The sequence below is a fragment of the Monodon monoceros genome, unplaced genomic scaffold, assembly GCF_005190385.1.
Source record: "Monodon monoceros isolate NGI ecotype Baffin Bay Population unplaced genomic scaffold, NGI_Narwhal_1 Super_Scaffold_16, whole genome shotgun sequence".
Classification (NCBI taxonomy): Eukaryota; Metazoa; Chordata; class Mammalia; order Artiodactyla; family Monodontidae; genus Monodon; species Monodon monoceros.
Genome location: NW_021703772.1, coordinates 64264007 through 64275851, shown reverse-complemented (window position 1 = coordinate 64275851; position 11845 = coordinate 64264007). Strand labels below are relative to the sequence as shown.

The 11845-nt window shown below is 39.2% G+C and overlaps 1 pseudogene; it reads right to left on the bottom strand.

Annotated features, from left to right (window-relative positions):
• Window positions 1-2253: 2253 nt before the first annotated feature.
• LOC114897152 lies at window positions 2254-2697 on the bottom strand (annotated as a pseudogene).
• Between the last annotated feature and the right edge of the window lie 9148 nt (window positions 2698-11845).

Genomic DNA, 11845 nt, shown 5'->3' with positions numbered 1-11845 from the left:
AGAATTAGAAAACTAGATCAAATACGGTGGTTCCTAAGAAGAGGCATAGGAGAATGTTATAGAGCATTGAGGGGAGAAGATCCCTTTGTACTAAGACACCTCAGAGAAGGCTTCATGGAGAAGGTGTTGGCATAGAATATGAGAGAAGAACAGGGAAAATGAATGATTGATTTGGGATCATCTCATTGTAAGCCATAAATGGTAAACTAAGGTACCTTGCTTGTTAATGTGGGGTATAAAGAAAGTTGAAAGACAGAAAGAGTGCTCTCCCAGGTAGAAAATAATTACATATTGATATAAGAGAAGATAACGCTTATAAAAGATCGAGGTGATGCTTGTTGGAATCAGTCATCTTCTGAAAGAGTAAGTGATGTTATCAGATTACATTTTTTTCTTTTTTTAAATATTAACACACACTTCTTTTTATTATATTAAAATCAGGCAATGGTCTGACAATAAAAAGTCTACTTATGGAATACTGTTATGTTAAACTTTACTTACAGGATGTTAAATCCTTAGAACTAAGGTTTTCCCCAGAAAAAGATTAATGGAAACATCAGTTGCTCTGCAGACTTGATAGTTGCTGCTTTAAAAGGTGGTTTTACACCACAAACACTAAATTTAAAAAAAAAAAAAAAGTCTTAGAACACAATGAATTGCTCTTATTTCGGTATGCGTCCAACATCTCAGCATTTAGTGGTCCTGAACAGAAAAGTGGAAAACGCAGCCACTGGCCAGGAATTCTGGGGATCTGCCGTGCACGCCAAGTTCTTTCTTATCCCTCCTGAGGACTCAGAGAAGCAGCAGCACTGAAACCAAAGTATGCACTGAGTTCAAGGTTCTTTATGTTCCAGTTGTCAGATTCCAAACTAGACCCAAATGGATTGCAAGGATGACCAAATGAGAGCCCTGTTTAAAACGTCTTCAATTTTTAAAAGCAAAAGCAATTACAGGAAAAGAAAACAATTCATTCAGAGGAATCGTGTGTGCTTACCAGTGTCTTCTGTGGCCTTTCTCCAAGTTTAACGACCAAGGACTTTGAGAGCTGGCAGGTCTGAGTGACCTTGGTGACTGTTCTTTTCACCTTATCAAAACCTGAGCTAGGGCTTCCCTGGTGGTGCAGTGGTTGAGAGTCCGCCTGCCGATGCAGGGGATGTGGGTTTGTGCCCCGATCCGGGAAGATCCCACATGCCGCGGAGCGGCTGGGCCCATGAGCCATGGCTGCTGAGCCTGCGCGTCCGGAGCCTGTGCTCCGCAACGGGAGAGGCCACAACAGTGAGAGGCCCGCGTACCGCACAAAAAAAACCAAAAACCTGAGCTAAAAAAACGTATCAGCTGATGACGACAGCAGAGGGTGGCAGGGCTGAGAACCCAACATTCATTTCCCAGGCTGGCGGAGAGTAAATAAGTGTGGTTCCAAAACTAAATGAGGGAGGTCAGAGATGCTCTCCAAGCTTACCTTGTGGCTTCTGGCCACAGCAAGGAAGTGTCCTGGAAGGTGTTGGGTGGTGATGGTGCAAAAAGGGACTTGAGTAGGAAGAAGGAAAAAGCAGCACCCCTCGATTAAGGGGAGGGGAGAAGATATGGGGAAATCCCTGAATTCCTTACCAAAGGCCAATTTCAGAGGGGAGCCGAGGGGGTTACAATCTATGCTTCGGCCAAGGGTGGTAGTGGAGACTGGGAAGAGGATGATGGCTTGGAAGGGAGGCAGCATTTAAGAGGTAAAGAAAGAAACCAGGGGTGCAGACAAAGCACCCCACACACACCCAGGAGTAATCCCACAGGCTGTGACCTGAAACCTTCACATCTACTCTAAGAAGCCACCCCCAGCTGGAGGGCTGTTGCAGGGAGGGAGGAGGCAGGGGGAGGGGAAGGGGGAGAAGGCAGAGACCCCAGGCCACGTAATCAGCAGCAAGGTGATTGCGCCGTGTGTCTTTTGACAGTTGAGTTAGATGTGCCCCGCCGGTTATGATGGGAATCGATTTAAATACACTTTCTTGATCCCAGAAGTTCAGCTATGTGGACAGTGGTCACACTTGACAGGATGATTTGTTATTGCACAACTTATATATTTCAAATGGAAATAGTATCAAAAACTTAGTATCATTTACCGTATCTTACGATAAACTGCCTTTGAATGGGATTACTTTGAGGTCTACAAGACGTATCTAGAAATTTTACTACTGTGGAAAATGAAGACGACTGCTTAAGTTGAATGGGGGCTAAGGGCGGGCCTGTGGTTTTTCTTTTTGATTAATTGCTGTAACACTGTCCTTCAGGAGGCTGAGGGAGTTTCATATTTTCTTTAGACATCATTAGGCACCGAAGCTCTTGCAGGATAACTTTGATGCTATATGAGTTCTGCCATCCTGCTAGCACCGATATGGCTCTTGGGTCCACCACTCCATTAGAACTATTAACTCCATTCATATTAATTTTTGTTACAAATCTTACAAAGGGGGGTGCTTCTGGGTATTTAAGTCCGCATTCTATTTTAAGGCTGTGTATTCAGTTTTCATAAACTGTTCTTGGAGGCCCAATTATCATCCCTGTCCATCTTGTAAGGGTCATGTCTTTGTCATCTTCTAGACCCCAGCTAACTGTGCCATCTCCTATTCCTTTCTGGCCTACTTCGAGTTCTTCCAACAGTGGGCAATTGCGAGGGACTTTTACTCCCTAGCCCGTGGTGGTTACCATCTTGCGTCGCTGTCGCTCAAAGGCCGGCCCCTTCTTCACCCCCAGATTACATTCTTTAGTTCTTCCCACTGACTCCCAGTAAGCCCAACACTGAGAGATACACATGAACAAGATTAGCACCTTGCACAATACCTTGCTCAGGGTGAATAAATATTTTTCAAATACATATTTTAAGATTAAGACCAAACTCCTTATATTGAGAGCTCAAAAAGGGTCTAATAAATATCTTTCTTTCAAGATACCTGATTGCCTAATTAGAATTCTTAAAAGTCACAAGAATTATCTACTTCAGAGTTATTTCATTAGATATTTGGGTTGTAATTAGAATATAGTTAGATATTATGATCTAGTTAGTTATCTAGAAAAGCCTTTGGGGTGAATCATTTTTTTTAACATCGTTATTGGAGTATAATTGCTTTACAATGTTGTGTTAGTCCCTGCTGTATAACAAAGTGAATCAGCTATATGTATACATATATCCCCATATCTCCTCCCTCTTGCATCTCCCTCCCACCCTCCCTATCCCACCCTTCTAGGTGGTCACAAAGCACCGAGCTGATCTCCCTGTGCTATGCAGCTGCTTCCCACTAGCTATCTATTTTACATTTGGTAGTGTATATATGTCCATGGCACAAGGACCTCTGATTAATCAGAAAAATTGTTCCCCTCATTACATTGCTAAAGAAAGATAAAAAATAATGACTGATTATTATAACATTTACTTTTTGCCATTAATCCTAATAGTTAGATAAATTGGAAGCAGGGTATTAACTAGTTCTGAATTAAGCTTTGCTATTTTATTTATCCATGGAAATTATTGTTTTAATTACAGATACAACCACAGTAAATAGCAATAAGTGGTCTCAAGGCCTACGTAAACTACCAGTTACTAGGATTGCATATATATTAGTTACAACTAACATTGGTATTAAAAGAGGAAGGCCTCTAGGACTGTGAATCAAATATTTTTACTTGTTATTAAGATGGTGCCTGCCAACAGGCTGCTCACAAATACCCATTAGAGTTATAAAGCAAGAATTTATCTTAGTTTATTAATGGAAGGTTAATGAGTAGAAAGCATGGCCTCTCTCTCTCCTTCTCCCTGCTTCCTATCCCATTATAAATCCACACCTTTTCTTCATTTTCTTTGGAAAAAAATTTTAGTGTTCCAGTTTATCTTACGTAAGCAGAAGATAACACTTAGAAATGTACTTGTAACATAAAATGGCCAGTTAGTAAGCATGGGGCCACGTCTGGACTAAAAAGCATTTTGATGCAGCCTCCAGAGGAGCTTTTGTCAAAGAATAACAAACATATGAAGTAACCAAATAGTCCACCCTGAGGTCAATTTGTTGAGAGGTCTATAGATGTCTCAAAGGAGTTGACAACATCCTGCTTTGGACATATATAAATAACATGCTGGCAAAAGCATTATTGATGAACTGGCACAATTTGTTGAAAATATCAGACCAAAGTGATGAAAGACCAAAGAAGTACATTAAAATTTGCCTGTTTTTTAAAACATGGTAATTTTTAAAAAGAATTTATATTTTGACTCTTTTTAAAGGCTGGGCAATTTGACCTGTAATGAATAGTTGCATATTTGTGATTATATGTCTACAATATGTATTAACAAATTATTAAAAACTGTTTGCCCCCAATACAAAAAAGGGAAAGTTGTAATATATCACTTCCTGAAATTACTTTTGACTGGGTGTCAAGACAAGCAGCTGGAATAGGACCTGACGCTGGAAGTGCGTTTTCCCAAGTTGTAGACATACAATAACGTGTAGCATCCTGCCCAGGACTGTGGTCTGGACCTGCCACGTGAACCCCTCTGCACCTTAATGGCCCAGCCCTTGTGTTGAATGCACACAATGGTCTTCTTGCCTTTGGAGTGCTTTATCACCCTCCATCATTTTCTACAACATGTGAATAAAAATGGCCTCTGTTTGGAAAAGTTAAAGTCAAACTGAGAAATGAACTTGATTCCCAATCCGCCATAGTATAAGAGAAACTGAGTGGTTTGAAAATACTTTTGTGTTACTTTGACACACTGGCTCTCAACCCTGTCATACTCCAAGCCCCATTTTTATAGCAAATATTTTATGAGACATCTTTATTTGCCTCAGAGAAATTCCAAGATAAACTACCTGCACAGACTATTTAAAGAAATAAATATAATGCTCTGCCTGTAATATAAGGGAAATATACATAAATGCCCTGGAGTACAACTGCATTGGTGACATAATGAAGTAATCAGACACCTGCATCTATCCAGAGGTAGACTCACTGGAGACTCATAGTGAATGTGGCAGCTACAAAGGCTGACTGATATGGGTGAGTGTATTGGGAACTCAAATGCCTTGTGATGTTTGTTACTTTTCAAAATAGTGAACAACTCCTGGCAAATTAAAAAAAAATTGAACAAAATACAGCATTTCCTCCATTCACACAGCACTTCCATTCCTGATAAATTCAGTATACACTAGAACCATACCAAAAATACTTTGTGTTTTACTCTGTGTAAAAAAGTTAGGTTACAGGCTTCTGTAATTATACCCAGGTGTTTTACCTTCATGCATGTGTGAAAACCAGGTAGAATGGGGACTACTCTGTACATTGCAGAGTGTCTAGCGTCCCTGGCCTCCACCTACTAAATGCCGGAGCACCCTCTCCATTTTTATGACAACCAAAACCATCTGCAGAGATTCACAAGGCACCCGCAAGGGGTGGTACCAATGCCACTGAGAGCTTTGCCTGGTTCTCAGCATGGCACGTGATCACTCATCACTTCTACCCTACCCCAGTCCTGTTAAAGTCTGAAGTATAGCAATACTGTTAAAGCCTGAAGTATAGCGACACTGACTTCCTATCTATCAGAAAAATTCATACCAAGGGATTTTATAACCTTTGCTAAAAAAAATAAGGAATCACAAAATTATTTTAAAATTCAAGCCTGATCATGTTTCTTCCTTGATCAAAACTTGAGTGGATATTTATTTATTTAATAGTTGATTTACAATGTTGTGTTAATTTCTGCGGTACAGCAAAGAGACTCAGTTATACATATATATATACATATTCTTTTTCATATTCTTTTCCATTATGGTTCATCACAGGATGTTGAATATAGTTCCCTGTGCTATAGAGTAGGACCTTGTTTATCCATCCTTGATCATTTTTTAAATTCAAATAGTTTTTAAGGAGCAGATCCTTTTATTCAAACAAAAATCTTACATGAAAACACAATATATAAAAGAGATAAAAGCAGTTCTGCTCTGCTTAGAACTAGGGAGGGGACCTGGCACCTTACCCACCCAAGCCTCTCCTTAGCAGTGTCTGAGGCAATCCCACGAAACCTTTCATCTAGGGCTCTAAGGAACACTGTTTGGAAGGCACTGGCTTAGAGGATTCAGGCTACCAGGCTCTAGCCCCAGAACCCCTCCCTCACAGTTGACGCTCACACTATAGCATCCAACCATACCTGCTAGGGGCCATTTACCTCCAAATGTCTGCTGCCCTTTACCTTTGTTTTCACTGCTTCTTCTCCCCTGAACTCATCTTAATCACCAAGCCTACCCATGTTTTATCAGCTCTCTGGGATGTTTTCCTTCACATCGCTGGGTAGTCAGGCTCTTTATTCTCTGTGTTTCCATCTGTTCTGCCATCCATCGTGGGTCTAATAATGACAGCTGGCATTGGTTGATTGCTTGCAATGTACCAGGGCATTTTATAACCTCTTTCTTGTTTTAACACGTCTTCCTCATAATAATCCAATGATAGAGGTACTAACGGTGTCCCCATTTTATAGATGAGGAAACTGAGGCCCAGAAAAGCTAAACAACTTTCCCAAGGTTGTTTGTAACTTGGAAGTGCAGGAACCACAATCTGAATTTAGGTAACCTATGTGATCTGATTATCATGCCTTTTTTCCCACTGTCTTCTTCTACACTGGGAATTCCTTGAAGCATCAGTCACATCTTACTCATCTTCCTGTACCCAGCACTCAATAAGCCTCAAAAAATGCTATTAAAAGAATCAAAATGAGTGCTCCCTTCATAGACTCAGCCCAGTGAGATAGTTTAACTCAAAAATTCATAAAATGTTTACTGGCCTTCTTATAATGATTTCTCCTTTTCCCGCTTTCATTACTTTATTAAAAGCTGATAAAACTAACAATGTTAGATCACAGTGCAGCAAGCAGTGTGCAGCTCAGATGGTCATAGAAATTGAAAATATTTAAAAGAAAATTCAATTAATAGATTTATAATTGTTTTCTGAACAAACTTCCAGTTAATATATTAAATGTGCTTATTCAATAGGGAATCTGTTTCATGTAATACATAGTTTTCATGTTGCTGTATTAAATAGGTTTGTTTCCTGTACTAAAATAAGGAATAAATATATTTCTTTTCAGGGGGGCTTTATATCTTTTTTTTATTTTTTAAATTGAGATATAATTGACATATTATATTAGTTTCAGATGTACAACGTAATGGTTCAATATTATGTGTTGTAAAATGATCGCCACAATAAGTCTACTGAACATCCATCACCACATACAGTTACAATTTTTTTCCTGTGATGAGAACTTCTAAGATGTCCTCTCTTAGCAACTTTCAAATGTGCAACACCTTGTTGTTAACTATAGTCACCATGCTGTATATCACATCCCCAGGACTTAGTTATTTTAGAACTGGAAGTTTGTACCTTTTGATCACCTTAGTCCGTAATAATTCATAGGAGTATATTCATAGGAGTGAATATATTTCTGTTTCAACTTTTCCAAAGACTCAGTTTTATTTTTATTAATTATATGTAATTTCAAACCTTTCTAACCTTTATTATACCTATTCTTTTACTCACCTACTTACGCAGTTACATTTCTTTTTCCCCGGCATATCTTCTTAATTCAGGCCTTTTGTAGAACTCTCTAAGAATTTTCCAGATCTTGAGATTTCAGAGCTTCCAGTAATTAAGACTGTGGGTCTCAGAATCTGTCAGCCTTGGCTCTGCCTTTTACTAGCTGGATGACACTGAGCAAAGTTACTCATCTGTAAAACTGGCTTATACTTGTTCCTGTCTCTGTGTCTTTAAAATGCTTACCTCAATGAGTGGCTCATACTACGTGCTCAGTAAATGTTAGTTATTTGTAACTTTCATGTTTATCTTTGGGGGGAGAGGCTGCTTTTTTAAAATAAGTGTCTCAACTTTCTCTTAGACTGAGTACCCATTGTTACTTCCCTTCTGGCAAGTAGCATAGACTTAATTTTTAGCTCCCCTTTATTGATAGAATGTGTTATCTGATATTGGTCTTGCTAACTCATAAACATATGAGTTCTTTCTACTTAATAAATCATGTTAGTGCCTAAATAACTTTTTTTTTTTTTTAACTGCTCTTCGGTGAAACCTTGGAGCCTGGCATTTTCTAAATGCTAATTGCTTTCTTTTCTCACTCTGGTAATTCATCCCAAACACATACTTTTGATTAAGGATTAGTTCTGTATAAATATTTTGTGAATGAAAAATATCACATACAAAGTTAAACCTTTGTTCTGAATGTAGGGAAGATTTATAAATACACATCACATTAGAGTTGCCATATTGTCAAAAACCCAGGAAGAGGACGTTTTTGTTTCTCCAGTTCAGTAGGCTGATATGTAAAAAGTCATTCACAAGTCAGTCTGTTTAGATGTTTTGTGTTAAAATCCAGAATGAGAATAAAGGTTTAATCTCTCTCTCTCTCTCTCTCTCTCTCTCTCTCTCTCTCTCTCTCTCTCTCTCCCTCTCTCTCTCTCTCTCTCTCTCTCTCTCTCTCACACACACACACACACACACACACGCGTGCACGCACACAGAAGATAATGCTTTGCCTGCCCTCGTACACACACATCAGAATCTGCTAGTGGTTTGCACGAGGCACAGGGGCAGGTGGGCAGGCAACCTTTCTAATGACTAAATAACTAAATAACTGGGTTTCCAAAGCATTCAGATCCTGGATGAGGATTTTTTTAAGGGGATGGGGAATTAAACCTATCCCTCCGTATTTGTCCTATGTTATTATGTAGTTAAAATGTTTTTCCAATATCTTCTAAGTTCACAGATTCTGAAAGAGCTAGGTATTTAGGATTCATGTGGTTTTTAGTGAGTGAAATATATATCTCAAGAGATTCAGATTTGTCTCAGCCAAGGCCGCAGAAAATGCCAGGGGCAGAGGTAGAATGTGGACTTGGAGACATTTCTTACATCTTACCTGATTCCTGATGCAGAATTTACTTTTTTTTCAAAAAACTGAAACCATTAAGAAATCTTTCTCATTATACTTCTGGTGAAATAAAATATATAAAATAAAAATGAAATATAATACAAACTAAGATGCACATAGTTGCAGAAGTTTGATCTAATATATAGAAATAAAGTACTTTTATGATTTTTCTATGAATGTGTTCAACCATTTAAAAATTTTGAAGCTAAATCATTAATTTTTAAAATTTATAATTGCAAGGTTGCTATTATTGGCAACAAAGGCTGTGGCAAGGAGCCCTGTATTACCAGAAAGGTAGGGGGTGGAATGGAATGAAAGTAAGGGGAGGAGGTCCAGTGGACTACACTGTGGTGAGCGCACAGCTTAGGAGAGGGCCACGTAATGTGGAAGTATTAACCAGATCATAGCGTTTTGCTTTCAAGGAGTGATGCAGCCTCCAGATACAATATTTTTCCATACATCCCCCAAATCTGCTTTACATAAGCATTTTCTGCTGGATCAAGCAAAGAGAGAGTCCAATTATTTTTTCCTCTTTTGGTTTTAATGACCCCATAGTCTATGAAACCATTGCCATTGTGAAATACCTCGCAACCTTCTCATTCTCCATGAATCTTGCTGACCCTCTGAGAAGAAATTCACATGGCAGCCCATGGGCTTCTTAGGAGATTCCACGATGGGTAAGGCTGGGGTCTACAAAGTCACAAAGATTTGGGTCCCAGATCGTCAGCCAAGCTCTTTGAGTGTTTAATGGTGTGACCTTGGCAAGTTAAATTTCTGAGCCTTAGTTTATTACTTTGTAAAGAGAGGATAATCTTAGCTCATAGGCTCACCATAAGGATTAAATATGAAGATATATGTGAAAGGCTTAAGCACAGTCCTGACATTTAAATAAGTGGTACTTACAAATTTTCCACTAAGTCAAGATCAGACCCACTGAGTAGACATTTTTGTTGAACCATAGAAGTTTCTTTCTCATTTCACTATACATCACAGACATGATTGATTTGCCTAGAAATGGACTTGGTGTTCACCAAATAACCAATAATGATATTGGCTGGTTTATATTAGAGTCATCCCATTTGACTGAACTTTATTAACCACAAATCACAGAGAAAATAAACATGAGCACCAAAGAAATAGAAGGAATTTAAGAAGAAATGTACAATAGGTGTAAATGAGAAAGTACAATAAGCACTTAATCAAAATAAGCCTAAAGCAGAATCCTTGTGCATTAGACAAACTGCTGCAAGAAATAAATTGTAAACCTCTGCACGCACAGACCTTACACACCTCACCTGGCTTGCGTGGGACTGAGTTTCCTCATTTATAAGACAGGGACTGAATTAAATCATCTCCCGGGCCCCATTCAGTTCTAATATTCTAGACTTGTCTTGAACTGGAGAATGTTAGCAACTTACGTCTTAAAAGCAAATCCAGTGCTTTAAAAAAATCCTATGAAGCAAGTATAACTGTAATCTTTGCAACTAGCAGTCCTTTCACTCATTTATGCGAGCTTTGCAGAATTCAGTCTGAAAGACCGTGGGCAAATCCGGGTCATATCTCCAAAGTCAAACCGATGGTGGCTGTTGACCACGAAAAACATCTGGAAAGCCATCTGCTACAGTTCACACAGGGCCTCTCACATTCAGACTATTCCCCGATAGGACATTCAGTGTCCTAAGTAACCGTGTGACTGCCTGGAGTGCCTTCCATGTGGATTTTCCAGGACAAGGATACTGCCAGAGGACAGTGTATTTAGGGATGGCCTTAGAGCAAGCAGAGGCATGCAGTAGGGGTTTTCTGGAAGTTATTTTAAGCCAGAAAGTGCTACTTCCAATCAGCACCGCAATGAATTATTCAGTTTGTGTATTCTAAAACCAAGATTGGAAGGCCTGTCTGTGTGCATCACAGTAGCAACAGAAGAGCGAGCTTGGGTCCTGCTGCTGAGGTGCTCATGGCGCAGTGCAAGAAGCAGGCGCACAAGCATACAATTGTTGCATGAGGCCCAAAGCAGAGGAGCCAGCCCTGAATCCAAGGCTGATGCATAGACTCTGTCATCAATGCAGTTTGTCTTCAGAACAGTGAAGGGTGATGCTGAACTGTGCCTCCTTTTGTTCTGTTTTCCATTGAACCATTCTGTAAAGTGATCTCGTTTAAGATAAAGCATATTGAATCAGTTCCATATTCAAATAATTCCAGAATAATGAATTTTTGTGTAAAAAAAAAGTCACAGCCATTTTGCTTCCTGTCTTTTCCCTCCAACTGGGGACCAAGTCCTGTAATGTTTCCCTTGTTATTATATGACTCCCTTCTTCCCATCCTGTCCCTGTTGCCCTAGATTTCATCCTCTTTGTCTCTTGCTTTGACTCTTGTGCCCTCCCTGTCTGTGCTTGCCTAGTTCCAATTCATTATCACCTCTGTGACCTGATATTTTAACTAAACTATTTTGATCCAATGGAATAAGCTTTCTCAAAAAAGACAAAATAAATAAAATATTAAACTTTCAACCAGTTAAAATATCAAATAAGGTGTGAAACTAATTCTTCATCTGAATCCTAAATGTTATTTCATCTCAACCCATCCTTCATCCTATAATTGATGCCATGTCAAAAAACTGCATTGGAAAATTCCAGTTTGCGTTGGAAAATTAAAATCTCCTGCCCCTCCTCACATGGCTACCAGAGCACTTCTCCTAAAACATTTAACCCCTCACCCTGCTTGTTTGCTTAAAACTCTTCAATGACCTCTGATATTGCCGAAGAAAAGGGTTTCAAACTTGAACATGTGTGGGAATAATCTAAGCGGTTTTTTTTTGTTGTTGTTTTTTAAAGCAGAGTCTCAAGGCTAAACCCTCCCAGGATTCCGATTTAGTAGTTCTGG